Below are 19,743 nucleotides of genomic sequence, written 5' to 3' on the forward strand. Positions count from 1 at the left end.
CATGACCCAAAATTCATATCTCGATATTTTTTAGCTGGATGGCGTCGCCATATCTCGATTTTTTTTTTAAGCCATAAAGTAAGAACAAAAAGAGAGTTCTTAGTCAAAGCTGTGTCCCAGATGTCACACAGGCACTTTTATTAACATACAGCACAGATGTACATGAAAAATTACTCAAAATTAAATTATGAGCATTCATTAAATAATAATGCTCCGTAAATAAAAGAAAACAAGGTTGTTTTTGTGCTAAACAAAGAGCTCACAATTGTGCAGTCAAAATGTAAACTAAAAGACGCTGAGCGTAATTACAAAGACAGACAGATTTCACAGCTGCTCTGTTCCCAAGTTTTACTGTGTGACTGATAGCCTGGAGTTTGAAATCCGCTTCATAACCACGTCTCTTACAGGTGCCATTTATGGTCCTTATACATACACAATACGGTAATATTACGTTGATGCACAGTACGTATCACTCCGCGAAGCTCCTCGGTAGCTGTAATGCGCCGACAATCTATCAAGCGGTGCAGCTCCGTAGCTTACCAAAGTCGCACTCAAACATTTTTGACAGATTGCTGAGCGCCGTGTACCACATAAAATCGGTTCGCGGCCATCAAGCACAACCAGAATTCATACATAAGGCGCGCTATCAACTTTTGAGAGAACGAAAGGATTTTAGGGTTAGCGCTGTTAGCTCGTTAGCACGGTTAGCTCGTTAGCATGTTTAGCTCGTTAGCACGTTGACGCCGTCCAGCCCCACGCATGGGGCGATGCGCAGTAACTCGTTAACGGAGATTTGCCGTGTCCGTCTTGTCGCTGCCTGCACGTGAAGCGATGGGGGAGGAGGGGGAGTTGTCTTCAGTGAAGGCGAGGCGGAGTAACGTTGCGTAGAGACAAAAGTGGACGAAAGAGAGGCAAACTTGCGGCTCCACAACTATAATTATAACGTAACATAGACTATATCGATATAAAGGATATTGTCACATCTTATATCTCGTATAAAAATATATCGATATGTTTTAAAAACTCGATATATCGCCCAGCTCTAGTCCCAGATGAGGGCTCACTCCGCAGCCGCAGAGCAGAAGCCAGGGGGAGTTGCAGTGACGCACCCGTGAGCTCCGCCGGCAGCCAGCCGTGCCTGAGTGACCGAGCCCCAGGCCGAGAGGCCGGGGGCACCCCACCTCCGAAGTGGCCCGAGCGAGCCCCAGGCTCCAGGCCCCGATAAGCAGCCGCCAAGGAGTGAGCCGGTGTGTACCTGGACGCCCATCCCCGGACACAAAGAACCACCAACGCACCGATGTCTGAGGGAGTCCGCCACTGGCAGGGGAAGTGGTGGTAGGGGGAGATAGGCCTCCAAACCTTGGAGGGCCTGAGATGTCCCCAGAGAGGTGGCGCCTGACACCCAACCTGACATATAGACACAGACATAAAGGCACACACATATACAAACATCCATTCCCACCCTCATGCTCTCATATGCACTTACTCCACACTCAACCAACGTGGAGACAGACATAAAGAGACGCTGTACACACGATCACACTCCCCAAGCGTACTCTACAAACCGGGTCTAGGTACCCTTGCCCCTGGAGGGGGGAACTGCACCCAGACCCAGGGGGTGTTACCCATTTCCCTGCGGTGGGGGGAGGCAGACCGCCCCGACTCCGCAGCAGCAGGGAGGCCCCACACTCCAGACCGCAGTCGGATGGCCAACTCCTCCTCCTAGCCCCCCCGCTCCAGCAGGCCGCAGAGAATGGGGGTGAGAGAAGACTCCAAACCTCCCTCCACCCGCTCATTGTAGTGTTGATGCATGTGTGTTCTAAGGTGCATTTAAAACTCAGGAGGGCATGGAGCTATCTGCCAGAGAGCAGCAGGTAAGCGCATGGTCCCTCCTGCTAGCCTTCAATGTCCACGTGTATTTAAAATTGAGAGGTGGGCAACGACGCCAGGGGTGAGGTGTACACCCTGATGATACTTTGGATTCCGTGTATCGTGCCCACCCCCAAGATCCTATATGTATGTGTAATGAGAGTGTGAGTAATGTGAATGTCTAAGTTGTGGGATAAAATTGAGGCAGAGGCAGCCAGAAGGGGACAGAAGGGGGAGGGGGGGGGGGGGTAGCCTCCTCTGCACCCTGGTGACATACCCCTACTCCAAGGTCCTGCATGTGTGGGTGCTTGTGTTGGAGCGGGAAGAGGGAGGCAGCTGGAGATGGGGAGGGAAGGAAGGGAGGGGCAAGTGACCCCTCCCTGGGGCCAGCTCCCCCGCTGACCCCAGATGTGGTGGCAGAGGCTGTATCAAGACTAATGTAATCTAATAGATAATTTCTATATTGGTTAGAATTAAGATTATTTTTATTTTTCCAGTTCATGAGGACTGTTTTCTTGGCTATGCATAGGGCAGTGAAAACCATATGGGCGATATTCTTTTCTGAAGTGACATTATCTAAGCTGCCCAACAAACACACTAAGGGGGAAGTTGTAATGTTACATTTCAGACACTTCGATAAGTCTTCACATATCTCGCGCCAAAACTTCTGAACTGGTGGACAGAACCAAAGAGCATGGATATAATTGTCCGGTGAATTGGTTTGGCAGTGTGAGCAGTTGTTGGTAGACGTAAAGCCCATCTTGAACATCCGATGACCTGTATAGTGCACTCTATGTAATATTTTGTATTGAATTAATTGAAGACTGGGATTTCTAATTAGATGAAAGGTTTTTAAGCAAATCTGAGACCAGAAGTTTAGGTCTAAGTTAACTGATAAATCCGCTTCCCATTTTGCAATAGGAAGTGATATTGATTCATCTGTTTTAGAAAGCACTCTGTATATTTTGGATAGTAATTTGGGGGTTTTAAGAGTAAGAAATTGAACCACACTTGGTGGTGTTTGTAGTTCAACTTGACCCGGTTTAAATTTCTTTTTTACTATGGATTTAATTTGTTGATATTCTAAAAATATTTTCTTGTTGATCCCATATTGTGTAACTAGTCCGTCAAATGAAATAAATTCTGTTCCTTCTAGTATATGTTCTAAATATTTGATTCCTTTGCCACTCCAATCTGAAAAGTTTATCATATTATTGTTTTGTAATATGTCAGGGTTGTTCCAGATAGGTGTACGTTTGCATGGGATTAATGAAGACGCCGTCAATTTTAGAAACTCCCACCATGCTGTCAGAGAAGAGCTGATGTTGATGCTTTTAAAGCATTCATGTCGTTGGATGTTTGAGCTGATAAATGGTAGGTCTGAGATCTCTAGATTATTGCAAAGTGCTTGTTCTACATCTAGCCAAGGTTCATCTAAGAGGGTATGTTTTAGCCATCCTGAGATAAACTGAAGCCTGTTGGCTAAGAAGTAGTGCTGAAAGTTAGGCAGTTCTAGTCCTCCTTTATCCTTGGTCTTTTGTAGTGTTTTTTAAGCTTATACGTGGGGGTTTATTTTTCCAAAGGAATTTGGACATATATGAATCTAGAGATCTGAACCAATCTTGTGGCGGTTTAGTTGGGATCATTGAGAACAAATAATTTATTTTTGGTAAGACCATCATTTTTATAGCGGCAACCCTTCCCATGAGTGATATGGGTAGACATTTCCATCTAGCCAGATCATCTTCTACCTTCTTTAAAAGTGGGATATGGTTTAATTTAGTTAGATCTGCAAGCTTGGGAGAAACATTAATACCTAAATATTTTATATTTCCCGATTGCAGTGGTGTAGAAGAGGAATTATGGAGGGAGCAATTAATCGGTAGGACTGTAGATTTTGACCAGTTAATTGAGTAATCTGATATTCTTGCAAAAGAGTTTATCAATTCAATCACCCCAGAGATATTGGTTTGTGAATTTTGGAGAAAGAGTAACACATCATCCGCATAAAGGCTGATTTTATGTTCCACGTTCTTGCATTTTATGCCCTTAATTACTGAATTCTGTCTAATTGCTGCTGCTAGTGGTTCGATAAAAATTGCAAACAGTGAAGGGGAGAGTGGGCATCCCTGCCTGGTGCCCCTCAAGAGACAGAAGCTGGAGGATGTCTGGTCATTTGTTCTAACACAAGCTGTTGGGGATTTATATAATATTTTTAACCAGTTTATGAAAGAGGATCCAAAACCAAATTTGTGTAAAGTTGCAAATAGAAATTTCCAGTTAACTCTGTCAAATGCTTTTTCTGCATCTAAAGAGAATATTGTAGTTTCTAGGTTTTTACTGTATGAGTAGTCTATCAAATTAAGTAATCTACGTGTATTTGTTGATGAGTGCCTACCTTTTATGAAAGCAGTTTGGTCTGGATGAATTAAGAGGGGGGTTATTTTCTCCAGTCTCTTTGAAAGAGCTTTGCAGATTATTTTAAGGTCTACATTTATAAGGGATATTGGACGATAGCTTGAGGGATATACAGGGTCTTTGCCTGATTTTAGCAGGAGATTAATGTTTGCAGAATTCATATTTGATGGAAGTCTGCCCTTTTCTTTAATTTCCAACAACGTTCTGTAGAAAACTGGTGCTAGAATCGACCAGAATTCTTTGTAGAATTCTGCAGGAAAGCCGTCTGGACCTGGAGCCTTATTATTGGGCATACTTATCAGGGCTTCCTGGAGTTCACCTGGTGTCAGTGGTGAATCCAGTGCCATTGCTTGAGTGTCCAATAATTTTGGAAGAGTTATGTTGTCCAAAAACTGATCAATTTCTTTTTTAGATGGGTTTATTTGTGGTGAATACAACGTTTTATAGAAATCCCTGAAAATGTTGTTTATTTGTATTGGTTCATATATTGTGTTCCCAGATGAATCTTGAACAGCACATATAGTTGTTTTTTCTTTATTTATTTTTAGCTGGTTTGCTAGAAATTGACCAGATTCATTACCATGTTCATAATTTTGTAGGCGTAGTCTTTGTACTAAGAATTTTGTTTTCTTATCAATTATCTCATTTAATTCTAGTTTTGTTTTGCGTATTTTGTTCAATGTTTCCTGATCTTGGTGGGACGCGTAGGCTTCTTCTAGTGATTTGATGTTTTTTTCTAATTCCTGAATATTTTTGTTTTCTTTTTTCTTTTTATGTGATGAGAAAGAAATTATTTTACCTCTCATCACAGCTTTCCCTACTTCCCATAGAACAGAAGCTGATGTTTCGGGAGTGTCATTATAGTCCAAATATGAAGTCCACTCTTTTTTAAAATATTTAATAAAGTCTTCATCTTTAAGTAGTGATATATTAAATCTCCAGTTTTTTCTTGGTGTAGTATTATTCTTGTGCATTAGTGTTAAAGATACAGGACCATGATCGCTGACAGCTATAGGGTGAATCTCAGTGTCTGAAATGTCGTTCAGCAGTGAGCTGCTGACCAAAAAATAATCCAGACGAGAGTAAGAGTGATGGACATGTGAGAAAAAAGTATATTCCTTACTGGTGGGGTGAAGGGAGCGCCATGCATCGCAAAGACCAAAGTCGCTCATATACTGTTTGATTATATTTGTGGACTGCCAATTACGCTGAGTTCCCGCTGTATTGAGCCTATCCATGTCTTCATTTAGTCCAAGGTTGAGGTTGCCTCCAAGAACAAGTGTGCCATCTAAGTGTTCAGAGAGTGCACTGAAAAAACCGTGAAAGAATGAGAGATCATCAACATTTGGACCATATACACTTGCAATACATAGCTTTTTATCAAGTATAGATAGTTTAATGATTAAGAATCTGCCCTCTGGATCTATAACTGTATCGAGTACTGTGAAATTAATATTTTTATGTATTAAAATTGCTACTCCCCTTTGTCTAGAATTATAACAAGCTGAGAAAACATTGGGAAACTCAGGTGTTTTAAGTTCATTCGAACCTCTAAGAGGTCTGTGGGTCTCTTGTAATAGGACAACATCTGCCTGTAGTTTTTTGAGTTGGTTAAATATTTTTAACCTCTTTTCTCTGGAGCCAGCTCCATTTATATTCCATGTATCGAACCTCAGTGTACCCATAGATGTTTGTGTATAACTAGGGATGTATGCTGTGTGCGTCGCTTAGACAGGTGGAGAGAATACGTCACTTGTTCATAAATAAAGAGAAGGAGAGAGAGAAAAAATGTGTGGCAAGATGCTCCCTGAGTCTGACTATGTGTATGCATATTTACTAATATGAGTAGGCTTGGCTTAAGTGTGTGTATCCTAAACGACTGTGTGCGCTGTCTGACTGAAGTAAATGTGCTGCCGTTGAGCGCATGGTGCGTATGTGTCGAAGCAGGCGATCGAGGCAGTGAAAGGAATAAAGAAAGAAACCAAGGACAGGGGTGAGCAGCATAAATCCAAGAGGGGGAAAAGAGAGGAAAAAAAAAAACGAGAAGAAAAAAACAAACAAAAACAAAACGTAAACATTCCAATTAAATCACTGACGGAGAGTGACGGTGTTAATTCTGCTATGAAATCACACTTTAAGATGCGATTTGATACTGGTAAGTTAAACAGATGTTAATGCAAGTTAGTGTGTGTGGATAGGGAAAGGGTGTAGCTGATTCTTATCTGGTGTGAGGTTAATACAGCCGGTCCACAGCGATGACAGCGCGGGAGCCCTTCTGGATGAAGCCGCGTCGGATTGTCGTTGTTTTCATTCTAATTCTGTTGTTTGTTTTAAACTTTCATTGTTTTCATTCAAATTCCATTGTTTTGATTCAAATTCTGTTCTGTTCATTCTAATTCCGTTGTTTTCATTCAAACTCTGTTCTGTACATTCTAATTTTTTTGTTTTCATTCAAACTCTGTTCTGTACATTCTAATTCCGTTGTTTTCATTCAAATTCCGTTGTTTTCATTCTAATTCTGTTGTTTGTTTTAAACTTCCATTGTTTTCATTCAAATTTTGTTGTTTTCATTCAAATTCCATTGATTCCATTCTAAGTCTGTTCTTTTTCATTGAAATTCCATTATTTTCATTCAAATGCTTTTGTTTTCATTCTAATTCTACTCATTTTATTCAAATTCTGTTGTTTTCATGAAAAATTCCGTCGTTTTCATGTTAATTCTGTTGTTTCCATTCTAATTCTGTTGTTTGTTTTAAACTTCCATTGTTTTCATTCTAATTCCGTTGTTTTTTTATTCAAACTCTGTTCTGTACATTCTAATTTCGTTTTCATTCAAATTCTGTTCTGTACATTCCAATTCCGTTGTTTTCATTCTAATTCTATTCATTCCATTCTAATTCTGTTCTTTTTATTGAAAGTCAATTGTTTTCATTCTAATTCTACTCTTTTTATTCAAATTCCACTGTTTTCATAAAAATTCCATTGTTTTCATGTTATTTCCGTTGTTTTTATTCAAACTCTGTTCTGTACATTCTAATTTCATTGTTTTCATTCAAATTCCGTTGTTTTCATTCTAATTCTGTTGTTTGTTTTAAACTTCCATTATTTTCATTCAAATTCTGTTGTTTTCATTCAAATTCCATTGTTTTCATGTTAATTCTGTTGTTTTCATTCTAATTCTGTTGTTTGTTGTTAAACTTTCATTGTTTTCATTCAAATTCCGTTGTTTTCATTCAAATTCCATTGTTTTGATTCAAATTCTGTTCTGTTCATTCTAATTCTGTTGTTTTGATTCAAACTCTGTTCTGTACATTCTAATTCCGTTGTTTTCATTCAAACTCTGTTGTTTGTTTTAAACCTCCATTATTTTCATTTTAATTCCATTGTTTTCATTCAAATTCTATTCATTCCATTCTAATTCTGTTCTTTTTATTGAAATTCCATTGTTTTCATTCAAATGCTTTTGTTTTCATTCTAATGCTACTCTTTGTATTCAAATTATGTTGTTTTCATTAAAATTCCATTGTTTCATGTTATTTCCGTTGTTTTCATTCAAACTCTGTTCTGTACACTCTAATTCCGTTCTTTTTATTGAAATTCTGTGGTTTTCATTCAAATTCCGTTGTTTTCATTCTAATTCTACTCTTTTTATTCAAATTCCGTTGTTTTCATTCAAATTCCATTGTTTTCATTCAAACTCTGTTCTGTACATTTTAATTCCGTTTTTTTCATTCAAATTCTGTTGTTTTGATTCAAATTCCGTTGTTTTCATTCAAACTCTGTTCTGTACATTCTAATTCCGTTGTTTTCATTCAAACTCTGTTCTGTACATTCTAATTCCGTCATTTTCATGTTAATTCCGTTGTTTTCATTCTAATTCTTTTGTTTGTTTTAAAATTCCATTGTTTTCATTCAAATTCCATTGTTTTGATTCAAACTCTGTTCTGGGGTCCGTTCTTCGTACCTCGCTTACATCCAAGATCAAATGACACATCCAAGATCAAATCATCGCGCCAACTTTGAGCTCGCTATTCCGGTTCTCCGAACACACCTGTTGATGACGCTTAGTACAGCTGGATGAAGTAATGTGAGATCACTGGGTGGCTTAAAAGGGGCTATACATCGATAGTAGAAACATTGATCGGCAACCCTTTGATTGGTCTGCGAAAATGTCGAAGGAGCGCTGTCACGGTCCTGGGTCTTATGACCCAGTGTTTTGAGTTTGAGTTCATTTTGATGTTTATAGTTTATGTTAAGCCCTTCAGGTTTTCTAAGTTCATTTATTACCATGTCTAGGTGATTTTAGTTCTTATTAATTCCCCCTCATGTTTCCAACCCATGTTAAGTCTCCCCTGCTCTTCATGTGTTTCATGTCTGTGTCTTACGTTGTCAAGTTCTGGTTGTCATGTCTGCGTTTCATTATGCTTCCTGTTTTATTTTGGAAGGAGTCGTGTGTTAGCTGACAAGCGCGCTCAGTATTTTTCGGCAGCAGAGCAAGAACTCTTTATTGAGGGATTTCAGGAGTTCCATAGTTTAATAAAACGCAAGGGAACACTGCAAAGGCTGCAAAAGCAAGGAGAGAGGGCTGGCAGAAAGTTGCTGACAAATTAAACACGTAAGTAATTCATTATATTATATGACATTATACCATATTATATTATATCATATCATATTATATTACATTATATCCTCTTTCACATTAGAGCAACAACAGGACCCACTAGAACATGGGAACAAGTAAAAGTGAAATATAAGAATGTTCTACAGAATGGTAATATTCATCACTTATATTGCTTTTAGTCTCTTGAAAAGAGACCCTGAAACAATCTGTTTGGTTGTGTATAACAGCAACCAAGAAAAGGGCAGAGCAAAAAAAGACAGGTGGTGGTCCTGCACCCCCTCGTCACACCCCGGCAGAGGAGCTGGCCCTAGGGTTGAATGCCACCAGACCCATTGTTGAGGGCATCCCTGGGGGCAGCTCTTCCTTAGACCAGCAGCTGGGGTGCAGTAGCAGCAGCACCTACATAACTGGTAAATGAGCTCATAATTCTATTTGTAGAATGTAAAATATTTGGTTGTTGCCTTAATTAACATGCTTTTTGTACTTTGACATTTATTGACATTGTGGGTTTTTTGTGTGTAGTTTTACATGACACTCCATCACTTTTACCTGTTCCCATGCAAGGGGTGACTGAAGCATGCACAGTAAGTTGGGAGATATATATATCTTTCTTTTTTCAATTATTTAGACCAATAGGCTGTACCACATCCCTTTGTAACACCATTTTGTTTCCATTGCACAGGACAGTGACGCAACCCTGTCAGATGACTGTGGTTTAGAGGAAGTCCCTGTAAGTTCATGCATAATTTGGCCTGAATTTCCATCTAATTGTGTACTGCTATGTGTTTCTGACTGCAGTATGATTTGCAGGCCAAGAGGCCTGATACAGAGGTGGGCAGTGTTGTAATTAATTTTACTTCCTATATGACATATATTGACCGTTAAATGTTGTCTCTACAATTGAAACAGGGTGACATTCGTTTGCTCTATAAGAGCAGTCTCCAGCAAAAAATGGAGTATACTGAGCTGAAGAAACCAAAGCTCCTAGGTGAAATCGAACTTCAAGCTCTAATGAGGCAAAAACTTCAACTAGAAATCGAGTTGCTTCAAAAGGAACTTCAGAGTAAGTAAAAATACACTTTCATACAGAGCACTATTGATGACCTTGCGTGATACAGTATATATGATTTTTTTTCCAGGCAAATGATGACTGGCTTGTTTTTGATGAGACAGACAAAGATGCTCAAATAAATTTCAATGACAAATATGTTTTGTCATGTTTTTAATATTCGAAATTGTGTTGCACAATTCTGTCCCGTGCAGCTCTGCCACTAGGTTGGTCCAAGTGTACTGGCTGGAGGTCATCATCAGGCTGCACCTCCACCACAGGAGTCCTCTCTTTTCTGATGGTGGCAATGTTGTGCAGTACGGCACATGCAACAATAATGTCACCTGCCCTGTCAGGTGCAACCCTCAGACACTGAAATCTTCCCTTCATTTGCCCAAAGGTCATTTCAATGCGTGTCCTTGTCCTGGCTAGAGCTGCATTGTAGTTTGTGGTTTGTGGCCCAGGGTTGGGGTCAGGGAACGGTGTCATGAAGTACTGCCTGCATGCATAACCCCTGTCTCCAAGGAGAATCCCATCGTAGGCCCCTGTGTAATGGAGGAATGCTGTTATGTTAGGCCCAAAATAAGTATGAAATATCAAAATAAGTCTGTTTTTCTTACCACGCTCAAATAATGTGCATAACCCTGACTCTCTGAAAATCCTCGAGTCATGCACTGATCCAGGCCATTTAGCTTCCACATTTGTGATATGGCACATAGAGTCACACACCATCTAAGAGATTTCATTATATGTGAACACACTCCTTCCATTATATATTACCATCTGAAATATTAGTATTACTCACCTGCATATTTATACTGTGAACCCCCTTTCGATTGACAAAGTCCCCTTCATTGGGGCCCCTTCATTGTGTGTGCAGTCTATGGTACCAATCACATTAGGGAAGCCTGCGGACAATCGAGCTATAGTTACAGACATAGGTCATGATTGCATCACATTCATTATCGAATGTAATGTACCTGCAATGGCAAAAAAGCCCTGTTTGACAACCTGTGGTCTTAAGTGGCTTGGAAAAACCACAAACACACCCAGGAAATGCTTGAGTGCCAGGTATACTTTGCGAATGGAACGGCAGACCGCACTTTTGCCAATGTTTTCTGCGTCTCCAACAGCGTACAGAAACGTGCCACTTGCAAAGAAACGCAAGGCAATGCACACAGTTTGTGCAGTTGTTAATGCCCGACTACGGTGAGTGGAACTCTTAACATAGGGATCCAACAAGTTGGTTAAGTAGATAATACCCTCACGGGAAAATCGGTATCTCTCTATGAGCACACTGTCGCGCTGAGCTAAAGGATCCTGTCTATCCCGCAATATACGCTGAATTCTGAAAACTCTCCTTATCAATCTTGCACCTTCCGCAATGGGTTGCTCGCGTACAAACGGACAGGACATGGCTGTGACAGACTTCCCAAATCCACCTTCGCTTTTATAGCCGTGGTCTCTCATCTTGATTACACGACGTAATTTACTATTACTACTCTAAAATATTGTTACGGCTGTGGCCATAAGAACACTGTGTGGGCTGTTTTGTTCTGTGTCTCTATACTGTGTTTAAGACTCTTTACAGGTCCCTCCCCTAATGAAGAGTAGTGAGCAGGGTTAGTATTGTCATTTGTTTGTTCTGTTTCTTTCTTAGGGTTTAGTTAGTTTTCTCTGGTGGGACTTAGTTGGTTTTGTTTATTATTTTGGCCTGGGTTCACCCTGGAGCTATGCTTCATTACCTTCAATAAAATCACCTTATTTACTCACAACTGGTTTTGGATGTCTGGCTTGGGAACCAGGGCGGGGATTTGTCTCTCTCTCCTCCAACCTTATGTGCGTCTCTACACGCCTAGACTAGGGGCGTAACAATATGAATTACATCTGAAATAATCAAATACATGAAATAGAATGGTTAATAGTACATTTCCCTTTTTTTAGGAAATGACCTGTATGTATCTGTATGAAATCAATAAAAGGATCAAGTACTGCATTAACTTTAGTTAAATTCAAATCAAATCAAATTCAAATTTTATTTGTCACGTACACAGTCATACACAGTACGATATGTAGTGAAATGCTTGGACAACTGCTCGTGACCTAAAGAGAACAAAAAAGGAAAAGGCTATGAATAAGATAGGAAATAAATATGAAAAATTAAAAAGGGTAAATTTAACTAAGAAGGAATAAGATAAAATATATAAATTAAAGTTGAAAATAAAATAACTGTACAACAAAATACACAATATAGAACTATATAAGAATGTATGAAGAAATATAAATAAATATATACACAATAACAGCAGCTGTACAAGTATTAACCGGAAATGAAGAAGGTAGTGACCAGTGTTGTGCAATCCACATTATGTCTTGTGCAGTGCAAATATGCTTAAAGTGATTTAAGTGATGAAGTGAAAACAAAGTCCAGAAAGTCCAGTGTGTGTGTAAGAACCATATGTGTGGGTCAGTACTGTGTGGTGGTGTGATTGAGAGACCGTAGCGCCTGCGGGAAGAAGCTCCTCCTCAGTCTCTCTGTGTTGGTCTTCAGGGAGCGGAATCGCTTTCCTGACCTCAGCAGAGAGAACAGTCTGTTGTTGGGATGGCTGAGGTCCTTCACGATCTTCCTGGCCTTGGTCCAGCACCGCCTGCTGTAGATTGAGTGCAGGTCAGGGAGCTCGGAGCGGATGGTGCGCTCAGCTGACCGCACAACCCTCTGTAGAGCTCGTCTGTCCTGCATGGTGCTGTTCCCGAACCAGGTTAAGATGTTTCCCGCCAGGATGCTCTCTATGGTGCACGAGTAAAAGTTCCTGAGCACCTTGGAGGGCAGTTGGAAGTCTCTCAAGCGTCTGAGGTGGTAGAGATGCTGTCGGGCCTTTTTCACCACGGTGTTGATGTGACAGGACCATGACAGGTCCTGTGTGATGTGAACTCCGAGGTATTTGAAGCTGTCCACTCTCTCCACTGGGCACTCGTTGATGACGGGGGTCTGGTAGTTCCTCTCCTGCTTAGTGCTGAAGTCCACTATCAGCTCCTTTGTCTTACTGACGTTTAGAAGGAGGTTGTTCCTCTGGCACCAGTTCTCCAGATTCCTAATCTCCTTCAGGTAGGCCGTCTCGTTGTTATCAGAGATCAGGCCCACCACGACGGTGTCGTCAGCAAACTTGATGATGGTGGTGGAGCTGGTAGTGGCCACACAGTCATATGTGTACAAAGAGTACAGCAGGGGGCTCAGAACACACCCCTGGGGGGCTCCAGTGCTGAGAGTGGTGGAGGCTGAGACATGTCCGCCCATCCTTACTGCCTGTGGTCTGCCAGTTAGGAAGTTGGAGATCCACAGACACATAGATGAGCTGAGTCCCAGATGCTCCAGCTTGGTGGTGAGTGTGGAGGGAATTATGGTATTAAATGCAGAGCTGTAGTCTATGAAGAGCATTTTAACATAATTCCCCCTTCTAGTGTCCAAGTGAGTGAGTGATGTGTGGAGGAGATGAGAGATGGCATCGTCTGTGGAACGATTTGGACGGTAAGCGAACTGTAGTGGGTCCAGTGTGTCTGGTAGTGAAGAAATGATGAAGTCTCTGACCAGGGCCCTATTTCAGGAAGCCGGTTTAGTGCAAACTCTGAGTAAGTATACCCTGAGTATCCTAAACCGGCTTCCTGAAATAGGGCCCAGGGCCCTGTTTCAGGAAGCCGGTTTAGTGGAAAAACTGAGTAAGTATACCCTGAGTTAACGAAAACTCTGGGTTTTCGGTTTCACAAAGCGAGTTCAGCTGAAGCCTGAGTGAGTCACTATGACGACACACGCCGTGAAGCTAACCTGCCCCCTAGCAGGTTTACTGCAACTAACCCTGACTGTCTCCGCCCCTTTGTCGGAAACCTGACTGTAGGAAGTGTCAGACATGGCGTGCCACTTCCTTGAAGAGCCAGTAGATCGTGAAGCCCAAATTCTCCGCAGAGCTCACCGCCGGGAGAGAGTGATCAGAGCGCGTTTGGACATTTTATCATTTCCTGATGATTTCCTGTGTGAACGTTACCGTTTCTCAGCACAATCTATAATTTATTTGAATAACATCCTCAGGCCTAATATTGCTCATGTGACACATCGCGGACATTCTCTCAGTTCTGTGCATATTATTTGTATCGCACTTCGGTTTTTTGCAAACGGGAGCTTTCTGTATAATATTGGTGACGCTGAGCACGTTTCCAAGGCTACCGTCTGTCGGGCAGTCAGGAATGTTACAGTTGCACTGAAACGTCTCCTGTACTCGTTTGTGGTGTTCCCCGGTCACAGACCCACAAGATTTATCAAAGAGGGATGCCACAAAATTGCAGGTAGCAGGATGACCAAAACTTAATTCATGATGTGGTGATACTTGAACTACTACTTAAATTTTACATTTATTTTCACGGTTCCCAGGCGTGATTGGCTGTACAGATGGCACTCACATTCCAGTCATTGCTCCTTTAGTAAATGAAGGAGACTATGTGAACAGGAAGTCTTTCCACAGCATTAATGTACAGGTACATAGTTCCCTGTAGCATTTCAAACTAACAAATTATTTTATCATAGTAATGGATGCTAATTTGTGTTCTCTGCACTGTGAAGATCATATGTGATGCTGCCAACATTATCACAAATGTGGAAGCCAAGTGGCCAGGCTCTGTCCATGACTCACAAATATTCCGTGAATGTACACTGAGCACAAAATTTGGACATGGTGAGTTGAAAATACTTTAAAATATATAAAGACCAATTGCTTCAGAAGTGTATCCTTCTGTCTTAGGAGAGTTCACTGGCTACTTGCTTGGTGATAGGGGGTATCCATGTTTACCCTATTTGCTTACCCCTTACCCTGACCCTGAACCGGGCCCACAGCAGCGATATAATCTGGCTAATTGCAGGACAAGAGCCAGAATTGAAATGACTATCGGAATGCTTAAGGCCCGGTTCCAGTGCCTGCAAAGACTCAGGGTCACCCCAGAAAGGGCATGTGACATTATTGTGGCATGTGTGATTCTTCACAACATTGCCACAATTAGAGGAGAACACTGTCCTTCTGAACCAAACATCAGCAGTGATCCAAACCATGAACATCCTGACCCTCCCACGGACATACAAGATGGAAGCGCAGTCAGAGACACCATATGTCACAATCATTTCTTTTGACCCATCACCTCAACATGTTGAAAGAAGAATAAACAGATTTTTTGTTCAACTGGCTTTATTGGTCGCCTGTATTTCCTGTACACAAAGTATTAAAAGATGTAAACCTCATAAAGTGTCTCTGTTGCTTCCTCCTCTGTAACAGCTGTCAATGTTTCTTCATTATTTTCCTGTAGTAAAGAAATAAACAACATTGCTGTTCTACTGTAAACTCATATAATCTGTGGAGTATTACTCACAACTGCATGTTGGTCTGGCTCAACAGGAGGCTGCACCAGATGCAGTACACCATCACCATCAACTGATAGAATATGAGGTTTATACAGGTCACTTATAACTTACAAGGGACCAAATGGCAATTAACAAACATACCAATCAGCTTACACTTCATTGTCATTATGCTCTCAAAGACAACCAAGACTGAGGGAAGGCAAAATCAGTAGGAAAATAACTTCACTACAAAATAATCCATTATGGTAAAGAGTTTATCAAATGAATGAGCAGCACTGCAAAGGTGACTGTGAAGAAAGGATGTATGCACATCATGTATTATTTTGAATTTACCCCTTATGTAGGCACTTGTGTCTTGCGGGGTTATTGACTCAGAGGATGTCCCCGCAGAGATGCCTTCGGCCACAGCCTCTGTGAGTGGTGGTGGTGGAGGACCCCCACCTGTTTTTCGGGCCTCCGCTTTTTTTCTGTTGGCTATAACGGGCCACATTTGAGCATACAGAGTAAGCAAATATGTACTTGTAATGTGCTCAGATAATTTCAATAAGTGCTTACAGAAAGAAAATTAATGTAGCCTCTAACTGCAATTGATTTACATGGGACAAACAGACCAAGCACTATGGCTCATAATACAATTACACCTTACCTGTTTGGACTATATTTTTATATTTCATTTTTACTTGCTGCCAGGAACGTTTGGGGCCTGTTGGGTTGCACCTGCGCTCACATCACATCACAAAATAAAATGTATAAAATAACAAATAAAATAACATATGATAAAATAACGTGTTAAATGGGTGGAAATCCCTAGATCAATGTTTATATTAACACTCACGCATTGACTCTGTCGGCTATGTTTTGCCATGCATGCTCCCTTTCTTTCGCAGCTGTGGCTGTGTTACTTTTTTCCGCGGAATTTGCGTGTTATCGGCATATGCTGCCATCAGAATTTCGGCCTCAAGCGCTGTAAAATACATTGACCACGCCTTCTTTCCCTCCGTCTCCATGGTGACTCGCTTAATCTGTGCTCCGCTTATCAGGGCTTTATGTATCCTCGTCCGCGCGCTTCACTTGGGGTTAAAGCAACTCCGCGTTGACTGAACTAATTGTTATCAGCCTTTCTGAAACCGAATATTCCGAGTTGGACAGTTCGGGGTTACTCAACCCTGAGTGTCGTTTTTCACTCTGAGTTTTCTAAACCGGCTTCCTGAAACAGGGCCCTGGGGTCCGTTCTTCGTACCTCGCTAAGTAAGTTAGCTGGATGTGATTGTTGACGATTTTGCGTGATCTTGGAACGTTCGGTTCTCCGAAGCTCATCCGGGACTTGCTGTCATAGCAACAGATCCGTAAGCGTAAACCTGCTCGGGAGCAGGCTTACTTTATGTAAACAAGATTAGATCGCGGCCACTCAGGTATGTCCGCGTCATTTATACGAAAGCAACAGTGATATTTTACCACTGTTTTTCCATAAATAAATATTATCAGTGTAACTATCGCCCTGTAGCCCTCACCTCAGTAGTGATGAAGTGCTTTGAACGCCAGGGCCCTATTTCAGGAAGCCAGTTTAGAAAACTCAGAGTGAAAAACGATACTCAGGGTTGAGTAACCCCGAACTGTCCAACTCGGAATATTCGGTTTCAGAAAGGCTGATAACAATTAGTTCAGTCAACGCGGAGTTGCTTTAACCCCAAATTAAGCGCGCGCACAAGGATACATAAAGCCCTGATTAGTGGAGCACAGATTAAGCGAGTCACCATGGAGACGGAGGGAAAGAAGGCGCGGTCAATGTATTTTACAGCGCTTGAGGCCGAAATTCTGATGGCAGCATATGCTGATAACATGCAAATTTTGCAGAAAGTAACACAGCCTCAGCTGCAAAAGAAAGAGAGCATGCATGGCAAAACATAGCCGACAGAGTCAATGCGTGAGTGTTAATTTAAACATTGATCTAGGGATTTCCACCCATTTAACACGTTATTTTATTATATTTTATTTTGTATTTCATACATTTTATTTTGTGACGTGATTTGAGCGCAGGTGCAACCCAACAGGCCCCAAACGTTCCTGGCAGCAAGTAAAAATGAAATATAAAAATATAGTCCAAACAGGTAAGGTGTAATTGTATTATGAGCCATAGTGCTTGGTCTGTTTGTCCCATGTAAATCAATTGCAGTTAGAGGCTACATTAATTTCCCCTCTGTAAGCACTTATTGAAATTATCTGAGCATTACAAGTACATATTTGCTTACTCTATATTCTCAAATGTGACCCGTTATGGCCAACAGAAAAAAAGCGGAGGCCCAAAAAACAGGTGGGGGTCCTCCACCACCACCACTCACAGAGGCTGAGCAGTTGGCTTCCACATTTGTGATAATGTTGGCAGCATCACATATGATCTTCACAGTGCAGAGAACACAAATTAGCATCCATTACTATAATGAAATAATTTGTTAGTTTGAAATGCTACAGGGAACTATGTACCTGTACATTAATGCTGTGGAAAGACTTCCTGTTCACATAGTCTCCTTCATTTACTGAAGGAGCAATGATTGGAATGTGAGTGCCATCTGTACAGCCAATCACGCCTGGGAACCGTGAGAATAAATGTAAAATTTAAGTAGTAGTTCAAATATCACCACATCATGAATTAAGTTTCGTTCATCCTGATACCTGCAATTTTGTGGAATCCCTCTTTGATAAATCTTGTGGGTCTATGACCGGGGAACACCACAGACGAGTACAGGAGACGTTTCAGTGCAACTGTAACATTCCTGACTGCCCGACAGACGGTAGCCTTGGAAACGTGCTCAGCGTCACCAATATTATACAGAAAGCTCCCGTTTGCAAAAAACCGAAGTGCAATACAAATAATATGTACAGAACTGAGAGGATGTCCACGATGTGTCACATGAGCAATATTAGGCCTGAGGATGTTATTCAAATAAATTATAGATTGTGCTGAAAAACGGTAACGTTCACACAGAAAATCATCAGGAAATGATAAAATGTCCGAACGCGCTCTAATCACTCTCTCCCGGCGGAGAGCTCTGCGGAGAATTTGGGCTTCAACATCTACTGGCTCTTCAAGGAAGGAGCACGCCATGTCTGACACTTCCTACAGTCAGGTTTCCGACAAAGAGGCGGAGAACGTCAGGGTTAGTTGTAGTAAACCTGCTAGGGGGCAGGTTAGCTTCACGGAGTGTGTCGTCATAGTAACTCACTCAGAATTAATCTAAACTCGCTTTGTGAAACCGAAAACCCAGAGTTTTCGTTAACTCAGGGTATACTTACTCAGAGTTTGCACTAAACCGGCTTCCTGAAATAGGGCCCAGGAGAGCAAATGATAAACAAAGTGTTACGGCCCTAGCAGGGCCTCTCTCTCCTGAGGGTGCCTGTGTGGGCGTGTCCCACTACCTCCTGCCTGAGATGCCACCTTTCCCGCCGGTACAGCTGATTCCCATCAGCGATTAAAGGTATTTAAGCCCAGAGCAGGGTGAGCTCTGGGCCAGAGTGCCATTTGTGTGGGTACAGCTAGTGAGCTGTGTAGTGTGGTTTCCAGCTAGTGAGCTGCGCTTTCCTTTTGACTTTTTGCTTTATTTGACCAACGCCTGAGTTTTGTTTGTGTTTCTTTTATGGTGATAACGGCTTGTCCGTCTCTTTTAGTTGAATTACTTCAATAAAACTGTTTTATTTAACTGTTTCGCCTCCCTGACTCCTTTTTCTGACTCGGTCACTTTTGTTACTTCCCCCTCACCGCCTAGACCCCCCCCAGGGGAACGTAACAAAGTGATCAGCGGGTGCATATTAACCTCCACTAGCTATTACTAGGAGAGTTGCTCGCATGCTCTCCCGTGGAGCTGTTTTCTACAGTAGAGTAAGAGTCCAGTGCAGGGCTGGTCTTCTTTAAATCACATGAGGAACCATTTTAAGGCGGAGGCTGCTCGCTCTGTGCTTTCTGTTTCATTCTTAGACTGCAGCAATGGTGAGTAGCAGCTTTTCACTTCTTCACTGTCATCTTCTCTGCCACCAATGATAGTTATTTTATTCTGTCAATATTAAATTAAATATGTTTTCTCTCATGTTCAAAATAGGCTGACCAAGAGCAAAACAGGTATGTCTGCAGATTCTGCTGAAGCCAAAGTTATCAGACCTCTTGTGTTTTTAAATCCCTATCAGCTCACTCATTATCATTTTAGAAAAGAAGAATTTCTGAAAACTCAACAAGGTTTCAGAGAAAATGCCTACAAGATTATCATGAAGATGGATGACTGGTCTAACATGGCCCCAGGAAGTAAACACTTAGTGGATGAGGTGGGTTAATTTTGGCACCTTTAACACTGTCCTGTTATGTCACTTGTAACATTAAGTAAATGTGTTTTCCCTCAACAG

General features: G+C 41.5%; 1 long non-coding RNA gene and 1 pseudogene across 1 annotated transcript; both read left to right on the plus strand.

The window, feature by feature from the left end:
* Positions 1-19,209: 19,209 nt before the first annotated feature.
* LOC147304647 (uncharacterized) lies at positions 19,210-19,640 on the plus strand. The gene is made up of 3 exons (XR_015126842.1): positions 19,210-19,336; positions 19,446-19,465; positions 19,551-19,640. It is a non-coding gene; the product is annotated as an uncharacterized LOC147304647 (long non-coding RNA).
* Positions 19,641-19,660: 20 nt separating this feature from the next.
* Positions 19,661-19,743, plus strand: part of LOC147304648 (uncharacterized) — a 5,481-nt pseudogene continuing 5,398 nt past the window's right edge.

This window comes from Aulonocara sp. 'chitande type north' Nkhata Bay, linkage group LG22 (assembly GCF_057382095.1).
Source record: "Aulonocara sp. 'chitande type north' Nkhata Bay isolate Kocher_YH1m ecotype deep benthic linkage group LG22, A_spYH_male_GT1.1, whole genome shotgun sequence".
NCBI classification, from domain to species: Eukaryota; Metazoa; Chordata; class Actinopteri; order Cichliformes; family Cichlidae; genus Aulonocara; species Aulonocara sp. 'chitande type north' Nkhata Bay.